This window comes from Struthio camelus, chromosome W (assembly GCF_040807025.1).
Source record: "Struthio camelus isolate bStrCam1 chromosome W, bStrCam1.hap1, whole genome shotgun sequence".
Classification (NCBI taxonomy): Eukaryota; Metazoa; Chordata; class Aves; order Struthioniformes; family Struthionidae; genus Struthio; species Struthio camelus.
The window spans coordinates 10941593-10955953 of NC_090981.1; positions in this window are offsets into that span (position 1 = coordinate 10941593).

Genomic DNA, 14361 nt, shown 5'->3' on the forward strand with positions numbered 1-14361 from the left:
GAAGGGCCAGGGGAGAGGGAGGGAGAGGAAAGGAGAGGGGCCAGGCGAGAGGGAGGGAGAGGGAGGCAGACGGAGGGAGATGGAGGGAGAGGGTCCAGACGAGAGGGAGGGAGAGGAGTGGAGAGGGTCCAGGGGAGAGGGAGGGAGAGGGAGGGAGTGGGTCCAGACGAGAAGGAGGGAGAGGGAGGCAGCGGGAGGGAGAGGGAGAGAGAGGGTCCAGACGAGAAGGAGGGAGAGGGAGGCAGAGGGAGGGAGAGGGAGGGAGAGGGAGGGAGAGGGTCCAGACGAGAGGGAGGGAGAGGAAGGGAGAGGCTGCAGGGGACAGGAAGGGAGAGGCAGGGAGAGGGTGCAGGTGAGAGGGAGGGAGTGGGTAAAGGAGAAATGGAGGGAGAGGGAGAGAGAGGGTGCAGGCGAGAGGGAGGCAGAGGGAGGAGAGGGAGGGAGAGGGTCCAGGCGAGGGGGGAGGGAGAGGAATGGAGAGGGTCCGAGGGAAATGGAGGGAGAGGGAGGGAGAGGGAGGAAGAGGGTGCAGACGAGAGGGAGGGAGAGGGCGGGAGAGGCTGCAGGGGAGAGGGAGGGAGAGGCAGGGAGAGGGTCCAGACGTGAAGGAGGGAGAGGGAGGGAGAGGGTCCAGGGGAGAGGGAGGGAGAGGGAGAAAGAGGGTCCAGGCAAGAGGGAGGGAGAGGGCGGGAGAGGGTCCAGACGAGAAGGAGGGAGAGGGAGGGAGAGGGTCCAGGCGAGAGGGAGGGAGAGGGCGGGAGAGTTTCCAGGGGAGAGGGAGGGAGAGTGAGAGAGAGGGTCCAGACGAGAGGGAAGGGAGAGGGAGGCAGCGGGAGGGAGAGGGAGAGAGAGGGTCCAGACGAGAAGGAGGGAGAGGGAGGCAGAGGGAGGGAGAGGGAGGGAGAGGGTCCAGGAGAGAGGGAGGGAGAGGAATGGAGAGGGACCAGGCGAGAGGGAGGGAGAAGGAGGGAGAGGGTCCAGACGAGAGGGAGGGAGAGGGAGGGAGAGGGTCCAGACGAGAGGGAGGGAGAGGGTGGCAGACGGAGGGAGAGGGAGGGAGAGGGTCCAGACGAGAGGGAGGGAGTGGGAGGCAGACGGAGGGAGAGGGAGAGAGAGGGAGGGAGAGGAATGGAGAAGGTCCAGGCGAGAGGGAGGGAGAGGAAAGGAGAGGGTCCAGGCGAGAGGGAGGGAGAGGGAGGGAGATGATCCAGAGGAGAGGGAGGGAGAGGAAAGGAGAGGGGCCTGGCGAGCGGGCGGGAGAGGGAGGCAGACGGAGGGAGAGGGAGAGAGAGGGTCCAGACGAGAGGGAGGGAGAGGGAGGCAGACGGAGGGAGAGGGAGGGAGAGGGTCCAGACGAGAGGGAGGGAGAGGAATGGAGAGGGTCCGAGGGAAATGGAGGGAGAGGGAGGGAGAGGGCGGGAGAGGTTCCAGGGGAGAGGGAGGGAGAGGGAGGAAGAGGATCCAGGCGAGAGGGAGGGAGAAGGAGGGAGAGCGTCCAGGAGAGAGGGAAGGAGAGGGAGGGAGAGAGTCCAGACGAGAAGGAGGGAGAGGGAGGGAGAGGGAGCCAGACGAGAGGGAGGGAGAGGGCGGGAGAGGGTCCAGCGGCGAGGGAGGGAGAGGAAGGGAGAGGGTCCAGACGAGAAGGAGGGAGAGGGAGGGAGAGGGTCCAGGCGAGAGGGAGGGAGAGGGCGGGAGAGGGTCCGGGGGAGAGGGAGGGAGAGGGAGGGAGAGGGTCCAGAGGAGAAGGAGGGAGAGGAAGGGAGAGGGTCCAGGCGAGAGGGAGGGAGAGGGAGGCAGAGGGAGGCAGAGGGAGGGAGAGGGGCCAGGCGAGAGGGAGGGAGAGGGAGGGAGAGGGTCCAGACGAGAAGGAGGGAGAGGGAGGGAGAGGGTCCAGGCGAGAGGGAGGGAGAGGGCGGGAGAGGGTCCGGGGGAGAGGGAGGGAGAGGGAGGGAGAGGGTCCAGACGAGAAGGAGGGAGAGGGAGGGAGAGGGTCCAGGCGAGAGGGAGGGAGAAGAATGGAGAGGGTCCAGGGGAGAGGGAGGGAGAAGGAGGGAGAGGGTCCAGACGAGAGGGAGGCAGAGGGAGGCAGAGGGGGGGAGAGGCAGGGAGAGGGTCCGAGGGAGAGTGAGGGAGAGGAAGGGTGAGGCTCCAGGCGACAGGGAGGGAGATGGATAGAGAGGGTCCAGTGGAGAAGGAGGGAGAGGGACAGAGAGGTTCCAGGCGAGAGGGAGGGGAGGGAGGTAGAGGGTCCAGGACAGAGGGAGAGAGAGGGAAGGAGAGGGTCCAGACGAGAGGGAGGGAGAGGGACAGAGAGGTTCCCGGCGAGAGGGGGGGAGAGGGGGGGAGAGGTTCCAGGAGAGAGGGAGGGAGAGGGTACAGGCGAGAGGGAGGGAGAGGGCGGGAGAAGGACCTCGGGAGAGAGACGGAGAGGGAGGGAGAGGATCCAGGGGAGAGGGAAGGAGATGATCCAGATAAGAGGGCGGGAGAGGGAGGGAGAGGGAGGGAGAGGGTCCGAGGGACAGGGAGGGAGAGGGCGGGAGAGGGTCCAGGCGAGAGGGAGGGAGAGGGAGGGAGATAATCCAGAGGAGAGGGAGGGAGAGGAAAGGAGAGGGTCCAGGCGAGAGGGAGGGAGAGGGAGGGAGACGGAGGGAGAGGGAGCGAGGGGGTCCAGGCGAGAGGGAGGGAGAGGAATGGAGAGGGTCCGAGGGAAAGGGAGGGAGAGGGAGGGAGAGGGTCCGAGGGACAGGGAGGGAGAGGGAGGGAGATGATCCAGAGGAGAGGGAGGGAGAGGAAAGGAGAGGGGCCAGGCGAGAGGGCGGGAGAGGGAGGCAGACGGAGGGAGAGGGAGAGAGAGGGTCCAGGCGAGAGGGAGGGAGAGGAATGGAGAGGGTCCAGGCAAGAGGGAGGGAGAAGGAGGGAGAGGGTCCAGACGAGAAGGAGGGAGAGGGAGGCAGCGGGAGGGAGACGGACAGAGAGGGTCCAGACGAGAAGGAGGGAGAGGGAGGCAGAGGGAGGGAGAGGGAGGGAGAGGGTCCAGGCGAGAGGGAGGGAGAGGAATGGAGAGGGTCCAGGCGAGAGGGAGGGAGAAGGAGGGAGAGGGTCCACACGAGAGGGAGGGAGAGGGTGGGAGGGGGGGGAGAGGCAGGGAGATGGTCCGCGGGAGAGGGAGGGAGAGGAATGGAGAGGGTTCGAGGGAAATGGAGGGAGGGGGAGGAGAGGGTGCAGGAGAGAGGGAGGGAGCGGAAGGGAGAGGGTCCATGCGAGAGGGAGGGAGAGGGACAGAGAGGGTTCAGGGAAGAGGGAGAAAGAGGGTCCAGGCGACAGGGAAGGAGAGGGCGGGAGAGGTTCCAGCCGAGAGGAAGGGAGAGGGAGGAAGGGGGAGGGAGAGGGACAGAGAGGGTACAGGAGAGAGGGAAGGAGAGGGAGGGAGAGAGTCCAGACGAGAAGGAGGGAGAGGGAGGCAGAGGGAGGGAGAGGGAGGGAGAGGGTCCAGGCGAGAGGGAGGGAGAGGAATGGAGAGGGCACGAGGGAAATGGAGGGAGAGAGAGGGACAGGGAGGAAGAGGGTCCAGACGAGAGGGAGGGAGAGGGCGGGAGAGGCTGAAGGGGAGAGGGAGGAAGAGGGAGGGAGAGGGTCCAGACGAGAAGGAGGGAGAGGGAGGGAGAGGGTCCAGGCGAGAGGGAGGGAGAGGGCAGGAGAGCGTCCAAGGGAGAGGGAGAGAGAGGAATGGAGAAGGGCCAGGGGAGAGGGAGGGAGAGGAAAGGAGAGGGGCCAGGCGAGAGGGAGGGCGAGGGAGGCAGACGGAGGGAGATGGAGGGAGAGGGTCCAGACGAGAGGGAGGGAGAGGAGTGGAGAGGGTCCAGGGGAGAGGGAGGGAGAGTGAGAGAGAGGGTCCAGACGAGAGGGAAGGGAGAGGGAGGCAGCGGGAGGGAGAGGGAGAGAGAGGGTCCAGACGAGAAGGAGGGAGAGGGAGGCAGAGGGAGGCAGAGGGAGGGAGAGGGTCCAGGAGAGAGGGAGGGAGAAGGAGGGAGAGGGTCCAGACGAGAGGGAGGGAGAGGGACGGAGTGGGTCCAGACGAGAAGGAGGGAGAGGGAGGCAGCGGGAGGGAGAGGGAGAGAGAGGGTCCAGACGAGAAGGAGGGAGAGGGAGGCAGAGGGAGGGAGAGGGAGGGAGAGGGAGGGAGAGGGTCCAGACGAGAGGGAGGGAGAGGAAGGGAGAGGCTGCAGGGGACAGGAAGGGAGAGGCAGGGAGAGGGTGCAGGTGAGAGGGAGGGAGTGGGTAAAGGAGAAATGGAGGGAGAGGGAGAGAGAGGGTGCAGGCGAGAGGGAGGCAGAGGGAGGAGAGGGAGGGAGAGGGTCCAGGCGAGGGGGGAGGGAGAGGAATGGAGAGGGTCCGAGGGAAATGGAGGGAGAGGGAGGGAGAGGGAGGGAGAGGGTGCAGACGAGAGGGAGGGAGAGGGCGGGAGAGGCTGCAGGGGAGAGGGAGGGAGAGACAGGGAGAGGGTCCAGACGTGAAGGAGGGAGAGGGAGGGAGAGGGTCCAGGGGAGAGGGAGGGAGAGGGAGGAAGAGGGTCCAGGCAAGAGGGAGGGAGAGGGCGGGAGAGGGTCCAGACGAGAAGGAGGGAGAGGGAGGGAGAGGGTCCAGGCGAGAGGGAGGGAGAGGGCGGGAGAGGCTGAAGGGGAGAGGGAGGGAGAGGGAGGAAGAGGGTCCAGGCAAGAGGGAGGGAGAGGGCGGGAGAGGGTCCAGCCGAGAAGGAGGGAGAGGGAGGGAGAGGGTCCAGGCGAGAGGGAGGGAGAGGGCGGGAGAGGCTGAAGGGGAGAGGGAGGGAGAGGGAGGGAGAGGGTCCAGACGAGAAGGAGGGAGAGGGAGGGAGAGGGTCCAGGCAGGAGGGAGGGAGAGGGCAGGAGAGGGTCCAGGGGAGAGGGAGGGAGAGGAATGGAGAAGGGCCAGGGGAGAGGGAGGGAGAGGAAAGGAGAGGGGCCAGGCGAGAGGGAGGGAGAGGGAGGCAGAGGGAGGGAGAGGGAGGGAGAGGGTCCAGGAGAGAGGGAGGGAGAGGAGTGGAGAGGGTCCAGGGGAGAGGGCGGGAGAGGGAGGGAGTGGGTCCAGACGAGAAGGAGGGAGAGGGAGGCAGCGGGAGGGAGAGGGAGAGAGAGGGTCCAGACGAGAAGGAGGGAGAGGGAGGCAGAGGGAGGGAGAGGGAGGGAGAGGGAGGGAGAGGGTCCAGACGAGAGGGAGGGAGAGGAAGGGAGAGGCTGCAGGGGACAGGAAGGGAGAGGCAGGGAGAGGGTGCAGGTGAGAGGGAGGGAGTGGGTAAAGGAGAAAAGGATTGAGAGGGAGAGAGAGGGTGCAGGCGAGAGGGAGGCAGAGGGAGGAGAGGGAGGGAGAGGGTCCAGACGAGGGGGGAGGGAGAGGAATGGAGAGGGTCCGAGGGAAATGGAGGGAGAGGGAGGGAGAGGGAGGAAGAGGGTGCAGACGAGAGGGAGGGAGAGGGCGGGAGAGGCTGCAGGGGAGAGGGAGGGAGAGGCAGGGAGAGGGTCCAGACGTGAAGGAGGGAGAGGGAGGGAGAGGGTCCAGGGGAGAGGGAGGGAGAGGGAGAAAGAGGGTCCAGGCAAGAGGGAGGGAGAGGGCGGGAGAGGGTCCAGACGAGAAGGAGGGAGAGGGAGGGAGAGGGTCCAGGCGAGAGGGAGGGAGAGGGCGGGAGAGTTTCCAGGGGAGAGGGAGGGAGAGGGAGGGAGAGGGTCCAGGCGAGAGGGAAGGGAGAGGGAGGCAGCGGGAGGGAGAGGGAGAGAGAGGGTCCAGACGAGAAGGAGGGAGAGGGAGGGAGAGGGTCCAGACGAGAGGGAGGGAGAGGGTGGCAGACGGAGGGAGAGGGAGGGAGAGGGTCCAGACGAGAGGGAGGGAGTGGGAGGCAGACGGAGGGAGAGGGAGAGAGAGGGAGGGAGAGAGAGCCAGACGAGAGGGAGGGAGAGGAATGGAGAAGGTCCAGGCGAGAGGGAGGGAGAGGACAGGAGAGGGGCCAGGCGAGAGGGAGGGAGAGGGAGGCAGACGGAGGGAGAGGGAGGGAGAGGGTCCAGGCGAGAGGGAGGGAGAGGGATGTAGACGGAGGGAGAGGGAGGGAGAGGGTCCAGACGATGGGGAGGGAGAGGAATGGAGAGGGTCCGAGGGAAAGGGAGGGAGAGGGAGGGAGAGGGTCCAGGCGAGAGGGAGGAGAGGGAGGGAGAGGGTCCAGACGAGGGGGGAGGGAGTGGAATGGAGAGGGTCCGAGGGAAATGAAGGGAGAGGGAGGAAGAGGGAGGGAGAGGGTCCAGACGAGAGAGAGGGAGAGGGCGGGAGAGGGTCCAGGGGAGAGGGAGGGAGAGTGAGAGAGAGGGTCCAGACGAGAGGGAAGGGAGAGGGAGGCAGCGGGAGGGAGAGGGAGGGAGAGGGTCCAGACGAGAAGGAGGGCGAGGGAGGCAGAGGGAGGGAGAGGGAGGGAGAGGGTCCAGGCGAGAGGGAGGGAGAAGGAGGGAGAGGGTCCAGGAGAGAGGGATGGAGAGGGAGGGAGACGGTCCAGACGAGAGGGAGGGAGAGGGTGGTAGACGGAGGGAGAGGGAGGGAGAGGGTCCAGACGAGAGGGAGGGAGAGGGAGGCAGACGGAGGGAGAGGGAGGGAGAGGGAGGGAGAGGGAGCCAGACGAGAGGGAGGGAGAGGCATGGAGAAGGTCCAGGCGAGAGGGAGGGAGAGGAAAGGAGAGGGTCCAGGCGAGAGGGAGGGAGAGGGAGGGAGATGATCCAGAGGAGAGGGAGGGAGAGGAAAGGAGAGGGGCCTGGCGAGCGGGCGGGAGAGGGAGGCAGACGGAGGGAGAGGGAGAGAGAGGGTCCAGACGAGAGGGAGGGAGAGGGAGGCAGACGGAGGGAAAGGGAGGGAGAGGGTCCAGACGAGAGGGAGGGAGAGGAATGGAGAGGGTCCGAGGGAAATGGAGGGAGAGGGAGGGAGAGGGTGGGAGAGGGTCCAGGGGAGAGGGAGGGAGAGGGAGGGAGAGGGTCCAGGCGAGAGGGAGGGAGAGGAAAGGAGAGGGTCCAGGCGAGAGGGAGGGAGAGGAATGGAGAAGGTCCAGGCGAGAGGGAGGGGGAGGAAAGGAGAGGGGCCAGGCGAGAGGGAGGGAGAGGGAGGCAGACGGAGGGAGAGGGAGGGAGAGGGTCCAGGCGAGAGGGAGGGAGAGGGATGTAGACGGAGGGAGAGGGAGGGAGAGGGTCCAGACGAGGGGGAGGGAGAGGAATGGAGAGGGTCCGAGGGAAAGGGAGGGAGAGGGAGGGAGAGGGTCCAGGCGAGAGGGAGGAGAGGGAGGGAGAGGGTCCAGACGAGGGGGGAGGGAGTGGAATGGAGAGGGTCCGAGGGAAATGGAGGGAGAGGGAGGGAGAGGGAGGGAGAGGGTCCAGGCGAGAGGGAGGGAGAGGGCGGGAGAGGGTCCAGGGGAGAGGGAGGGAGAGGGAGGGAGAGGGTCCAGACGAGAAGGAGGGAGAGGGAGGGAGAGGGTCCAGGCGAGAGGGAGGGAGAGGGCGGGAGAGGGTCCGGGGGAGAGGGAGGGAGAGGGAGGGAGAGGGTCCAGACGAGAAGGAGGGAGAGGGAGGCAGACGGAGGGAGAGGGAGGGAGAGGGTCCAGACGAGAGGGAGGGAGAGGGAGGCAGACGGAGGGAGAGGGAGGGAGAGGGAGGGAGAGGGAGCCAGACGAGAGGGAGGGAGAGGAATGGAGAAGGTCCAGGCGAGAGGGAGGGAGAGGAAAGGAGAGGGGCCAGGCGAGAGGGAGGGAGAGGGAGGCAGACGGAGGGAGAGGGAGGGAGAGGGTCCAGGCGAGAGGGAGGGAGAGGGAGGTAGACGGAGGGAGAGGGAGGGAGAGGGTCCAGGAGAGAGGGAGGGAGAGGAAGGGAGAGGCTGCAGGGGAGAGGAAGGGAGAGGCAGGGAGAGGTTGCAGGTGAGAGGGAGGGAGTGGGTAAAGGAGAAAAGGAAGGAGAGGGAGAGAGAGGGTGCAGGCGAGAGGGAGGCAGAGGGAGGAGAGGGAGGGAGAGGGTCCAGGCGAGGGGGGAGGGAGAGGAATGGAGAGGGTCCGAGGGAAATGGAGGGAGAGGGAGGGAGAGGCTGCAGGGGAGAGGGAGGGAGAGGCAGGGAGAGGGTCCAGACGTGAAGGAGGGAGAGGGAGGGAGAGGGTCCAGGGGAGAGGGAGGGAGAGGGAGGAAGAGGGTCCAGGCGAGAGGGAGGAGAGGGAGGGAGAGGGTCCAGACGAGGGGGGAGGGAGTGGAATGGAGAGGGTCCGAGGGAAATGGAGGGAGAGGGAGGAAGAGGGAGGGAGAGGGTCCAGACGAGAGAGAGGGAGAGGGCGGGAGAGGGTCCAGGGGAGAGGGAGGGAGAGTGAGAGAGAGGGTCCAGACGAGAGGGAAGGGAGAGGGAGGCAGCGGGAGGGAGAGGGAGGGAGAGGGTCCAGACGAGAAGGAGGGCGAGGGAGGCAGAGGGAGGGAGAGGGAGGGAGAGGGTCCAGGCGAGGGGGAGGGAAAAGGAGGGAGAGGGTCCAGGAGAGAGGGATGGAGAGGGAGGGAGACGGTCCAGACGAGAGGGAGGGAGAGGGTGGTAGACGGAGGGAGAGGGAGGGAGAGGGTCCAGACGAGAGGGAGGGAGAGGGAGGCAGACGGAGGGAGAGGGAGGGAGAGGGAGGGAGAGGGAGCCAGACGAGAGGGAGGGAGAGGAATGGAGAAGGTCCAGGCGAGAGGGAGGGAGAGGAAAGGAGAGGGTCCAGGCGAGAGGGAGGGAGAGGGAGGGAGATGATCCAGAGGAGAGGGAGGGAGAGGAAAGGAGAGGGGCCTGGCGAGCGGGCGGGAGAGGGAGGCAGACGGAGGGAGAGGGAGAGAGAGGGTCCAGACGAGAGGGAGGGAGAGGGAGGCAGACGGAGGGAGAGGGAGGGAGAGGGTCCAGACGAGAGGGAGGGAGAGGAATGGAGAGGGTCCGAGGGAAATGGAGGGAGAGGGAGGGAGAGGGCGGGAGAGGGTCCAGGGGAGAGGGAGGGAGAGGGTCCAGGCGAGAGGGAGGGAGAGGAAAGGAGAGGGTCCAGGCGAGAGGGAGGGAGAGGAATGGAGAAGGTCCAGGCGAGAGGGAGGGGGAGGAAAGGAGAGGGGCCAGGCGAGAGGGAGGGAGAGGGAGGCAGACGGAGGGAGAGGGAGGGAGAGGGTCCAGGCGAGAGGGAGGGAGAGGGATGTAGACGGAGGGAGAGGGAGGGAGAGGGTCCAGACGAGGGGGAGGGAGAGGAATGGAGAGGGTCCGAGGGAAAGGGAGGGAGAGGGAGGGAGAGGGTCCAGGCGAGAGGGAGGAGAGGGAGGGAGAGGGTCCAGACGAGGGGGGAGGGAGTGGAATGGAGAGGGTCCGAGGGAAATGGAGGGAGAGGGAGGGAGAGGGAGGAAGAGGGTCCAGACGAGAGGGAGGGAGAGGGCGGGAGAGGGTCCAGGGGAGAGGGAGGGAGAGGGAGGGAGAGGGTCCAGACGAGAAGGAGGGAGAGGGAGGGAGAGGGTCCAGGCGAGAGGGAGGGAGAGGGCGGGAGAGGGTCCGGGGGAGAGGGAGGGAGAGGGAGGGAGAGGGTCCAGACGAGAAGGAGGGAGAGGGTGGCAGACGGAGGGAGAGGGAGGGAGAGGGTCCAGACGAGAGGGAGGGAGAGGGAGGCAGACGGAGGGAGAGGGAGGGAGAGGGAGGGAGAGGGAGCCAGACGAGAGGGAGGGAGAGGAATGGAGAAGGTCCAGGCGAGAGGGAGGGAGAGGAAAGGAGAGGGGCCAGGCGAGAGGGAGGGAGAGGGAGGCAGACGGAGGGAGAGGGAGGGAGAGGGTCCAGGCGAGAGGGAGGGAGAGGGAGGTAGACGGAGGGAGAGGGAGGGAGAGGGTCCAGGAGAGAGGGAGGGAGAGGAAAGGAGAGGCTGCAGGGGAGAGGAAGGGAGAGGCAGGGAGAGGTTGCAGGTGAGAGGGAGGGAGTGGGTAAAGGAGAAAAGGAAGGAGAGGGAGAGAGAGGGTGCAGGCGAGAGGGAGGCAGAGGGAGGAGAGGGAGGGAGAGGGTCCAGGCGAGGGGGGAGGGAGAGGAATGGAGAGGGTCCGAGGGAAATGGAGGGAGAGGGAGGGAGAGGCTGCAGGGGAGAGGGAGGGAGAGGCAGGGAGAGGGTCCAGACGTGAAGGAGGGAGAGGGAGGGAGAGGGTCCAGGGGAGAGGGAGGGAGAGGGAGGAAGAGGGTCCAGGCGAGAGGGAGGAGAGGGAGGGAGAGGGTCCAGACGAGGGGGGAGGGAGTGGAATGGAGAGGGTCCGAGGGAAATGGAGGGAGAGGGAGGAAGAGGGAGGGAGAGGGTCCAGACGAGAGAGAGGGAGAGGGCGGGAGAGGGTCCAGGGGAGAGGGAGGGAGAGTGAGAGAGAGGGTCCAGACGAGAGGGAAGGGAGAGGGAGGCAGCGGGAGGGAGAGGGAGGGAGAGGGTCCAGACGAGAAGGAGGGCGAGGGAGGCAGAGGGAGGGAGAGGGAGGGAGAGGGTCCAGGCGAGGGGGAGGGAGAAGGAGGGAGAGGGTCCAGGAGAGAGGGATGGAGAGGGAGGGAGACGGTCCAGACGAGAGGGAGGGAGAGGGTGGTAGACGGAGGGAGAGGGCGGGAGAGGGTCCAGACGAGAGGGAGGGAGAGGGAGGCAGACGGAGGGAGAGGGAGGGAGAGGGAGGGAGAGGGAGCCAGACGAGAGGGAGGGAGAGGAATGGAGAAGGTCCAGGCGAGAGGGAGGGAGAGGAAAGGAGAGGGTCCAGGCGAGAGGGAGGGAGAGGGAGGGAGATGATCCAGAGGAGAGGGAGGGAGAGGAAAGGAGAGGGGCCTGGCGAGCGGGCGGGAGAGGGAGGCAGACGGAGGGAGAGGGAGAGAGAGGGTCCAGACGAGAGGGAGGGAGAGGGAGGCAGACGGAGGGAGAGGGAGGGAGAGGGTCCAGACGAGAGGGAGGGAGAGGAATGGAGAGGGTCCGAGGGAAATGGAGGGAGAGGGAGGGAGAGGGCGGGAGAGGGTCCAGGGGAGAGGGAGGGAGAGGGAGGGAGAGGGTCCAGGCGAGAGGGAGGGAGAGGAAAGGAGAGGGTCCAGGCGAGAGGGAGGGAGAGGAATGGAGAAGGTCCAGGCGAGAGGGAGGGGGAGGAAAGGAGAGGGGCCAGGCGAGAGGGAGGGAGAGGGAGGCAGACGGAGGGAGAGGGAGGGAGAGGGTCCAGGCGAGAGGGAGGGAGAGGGATGTAGACGGAGGGAGAGGGAGGGAGAGGGTCCAGACGAGGGGGAGGGAGAGGAATGGAGAGGGTCCGAGGGAAAGGGAGGGAGAGGGAGGGAGAGGGTCCAGGCGAGAGGGAGGAGAGGGAGGGAGAGGGTCCAGACGAGGGGGGAGGGAGTGGAATGGAGAGGGTCCGAGGGAAATGGAGGGAGAGGGAGGGAGAGGGAGGAAGAGGGTCCAGACGAGAGGGAGGGAGAGGGCGGGAGAGGGTCCAGGGGAGAGGGAGGGAGAGGGAGGGAGAGAGTCCAGACGAGAAGGAGGGAGAGGGAGGGAGAGGGTCCAGGCGAGAGGGAGGGAGAGGGCGGGAGAGGGTCCGGGGGAGAGGGAGGGAGAGGGAGGGAGAGGGTCCAGACGAGAAGGAGGGAGAGGGTGGCAGACGGAGGGAGAGGGAGGGAGAGGGTCCAGGCGAGAGGGAGGGAGAGGGAGGCAGACGGAGGGAGAGGGAGGGAGAGGGAGGGAGAGGGAGCCAGACGAGAGGGAGGGAGAGGAATGGAGAAGGTCCAGGCGAGAGGGAGGGAGAGGAAAGGAGAGGGGCCAGGCGAGAGGGAGGGAGAGGGAGGCAGACGGAGGGAGAGGGAGGGAGAGGGTCCAGGCGAGAGGGAGGGAGAGGGAGGTAGACGGAGGGAGAGGGAGGGAGAGGGTCCAGGAGAGAGGGAGGGAGAGGAAGGGAGAGGCTGCAGGGGAGAGGAAGGGAGAGGCAGGGAGAGGGTGCAGGTGAGAGGGAGGGAGTGGGTAAAGGAGAAAAGGAAGGAGAGGGAGAGAGAGGGTGCAGGCGAGAGGGAGGCAGAGGGAGGAGAGGGAGGGAGAGGGTCCAGGCGAGGGGGGAGGGAGAGGAATGGAGAGGGTCCGAGGGAAATGGAGGGAGAGGGAGGGAGAGGCTGCAGGGGAGAGGGAGGGAGAGGCAGGGAGAGGGTCCAGACGTGAAGGAGGGAGAGGGAGGGAGAGGGTCCAGGGGAGAGGGAGGGAGAGGGAGGAAGAGGGTCCAGGCAAGAGGGAGGGAGAGGGCGGGAGAGGGTCCAGACGACAAGGAGGGAGAGGGAGGGAGAGGGTCCAGGCGAGAGGGAGGGAGAGGGCGGGAGAGTTTCCAGGGGAGAGGGAGGGAGAGTGAGAGAGAGGGTCCAGACGAGAGGGAAGGGAGAGGGAGGCAGCGGGAGGGAGAGGGAGAGAGAGGGTCCAGACGAGAAGGAGGGAGAGGGAGGCAGAGGGAGGGAGAGGGAGGGAGAGGGTCCAGGAGAGAGGGAGGGAGAGGAGTGGAGAGGGTCCAGGCGAGAGGGAGGGAGAAGGAGGGAGAGGGTCCAGACGAGAGGGAGGGAGAGGGAGGCAGACGGAGGGAGAGGGAGGGAGAGGGAGGGAGAGGGAGGGAGAGGGAGCCAGACGAGAGGGAGGGAGAGGAATGGAGAAGGTCCAGGCGAGAGGGAGGGAGAGGAAATGAGAGGGTCCAGGCGAGAGGGAGGGAGAGGGAGGGAGATGATCCAGAGGAGAGGGAGGGAGAGGAAAGGAGAGGGGCCTGGCGAGCGGGCGGGAGAGGGAGGCAGCGGGAGGGAGAGGGAGAGAGAGGGTCCAGACGAGAAGGAGGGAGAGGGAGGCAGAGGGAGGGAGAGGGAGGGAGAGGGTCCAGGAGAGAGGGAGGGAGAGGAATGGAGAGGGTCCGAGGGAAATGGAGGGAGAGGGAGGGAGAGGGCGGGAGAGGGTCCAGGGGAGAGGGAGGGAGAGGCAGGGAGAGGGTCCGAGGGAGAGTGAGGGAGAGGAAGGGTGAGGCTCCAGGCGACAGGGAGGGAAATGGATAGAGAGGGTCCAGTGGAGAAGGAGGGAGAGGGACAGAGAGGTTCCAGGCGAGAGGGAGGGGAGGGAGGTAGAGGGTCCAGGACAGAGGGAGAGAGAGGGAAGGAGAGGGGCCAGACGAGAGGGAGGGAGAGGGAGGCAGACGGAGGGAGAGTGTGGGAGAGGGTCCAGACGAGAGGGAGGGAGAGGGAGGGAGAGGCTGCAGGGGAGAGGGGGGAGAGGCAGGGAGAGGGTGCAGGTGAGAGGGAGGGAGTGGGTAAAGGAGAAAAGGAGGGAGAGGGAGAGAGAGGGAGGGAGGCAGAGGGAGGCAGAGGGAGGAGAGGGAGGGAGAGGGTCCAGACGAGGGGGGAGGGAGAGGAATGGAGAGGGTCCGAGGGAAATGGAGGGAGAGGGAGGGAGAGGGAGGAAGAGGGTCCAGACGAGAGGGAGGGAGAGGGCGGGAGAGGGTCCAGACGAGAGGGAGGGAGAGGGCGGGAGAGGGTCCGGGGGAGAGGGAGGGAGAGGGTCCAGACGAGAAGGAGGGAGAGGGAGGGAGAGGGTCCAGGCGAGAGGGAGGGAGAGGAATGGAGAGGGTCCAGGCGAGAGGGAGGGAGAAGGAGGGAGAGGGTCCAGGCGAGAGGGAGGGAGAGGAATGGAGAGGGTCCAGGCGAGAGGGAGGGAGAAGGAGGGAGAGGGTCCAGACGAGAGGGAGGGAGAGGGAGGGAGAGGGGGGGAGAGGCAGGCAGAGGGTCCGAGGGAGAGGGAGGGAGAGGAAGGGAGAGGGTTCGAGGGAAATGGAGGGAGGGGGAGGAGAGGGTGCCGGAGAGAGGGAGGGAGCGGGAAGGAGAGGGTCTAGGCGAGAGGGAGGGAGAGGGACAGAGAGGGTCCAGGGGAGAGGGAGGGAGAGGGAGAAAGAGGGTCCAGGCGACAGGGAAGGAGAGGGCGGGAGAGGTTCCAGCCGAGAGGAAGGGAGAGGGAGGAAGAGGGAGGGAGAGGGAGGGAGAGGGTACAGGAGAGAGGGAGGGAGCGGGAGGGAGAGGGTCCAGGGGAGAGGGAGGGAGTGGGACAGAGAGGGTCCAGGGGAGAGGGAGGGAGTGGGACAGAGAGGGTCCAGGCGAGAGGGAAGGAGAGGGCGGGAGAGGTTCCAGCCGAGAGGAAGGGAGATGGAGGAAGAGGGAGGGAGAGGGAGGGAGAGGGTACAGGAGAGAGGGAAGGAGAGGGAGGGAGAGAGTCCAGACGAGAAGGAGGGAGAGGGAGGAAGAGGGAGGGAGAGGGAGGGAGAGGTTCCAGGCGAGAGGGAGGGAGAGGAAGGTAGAGGG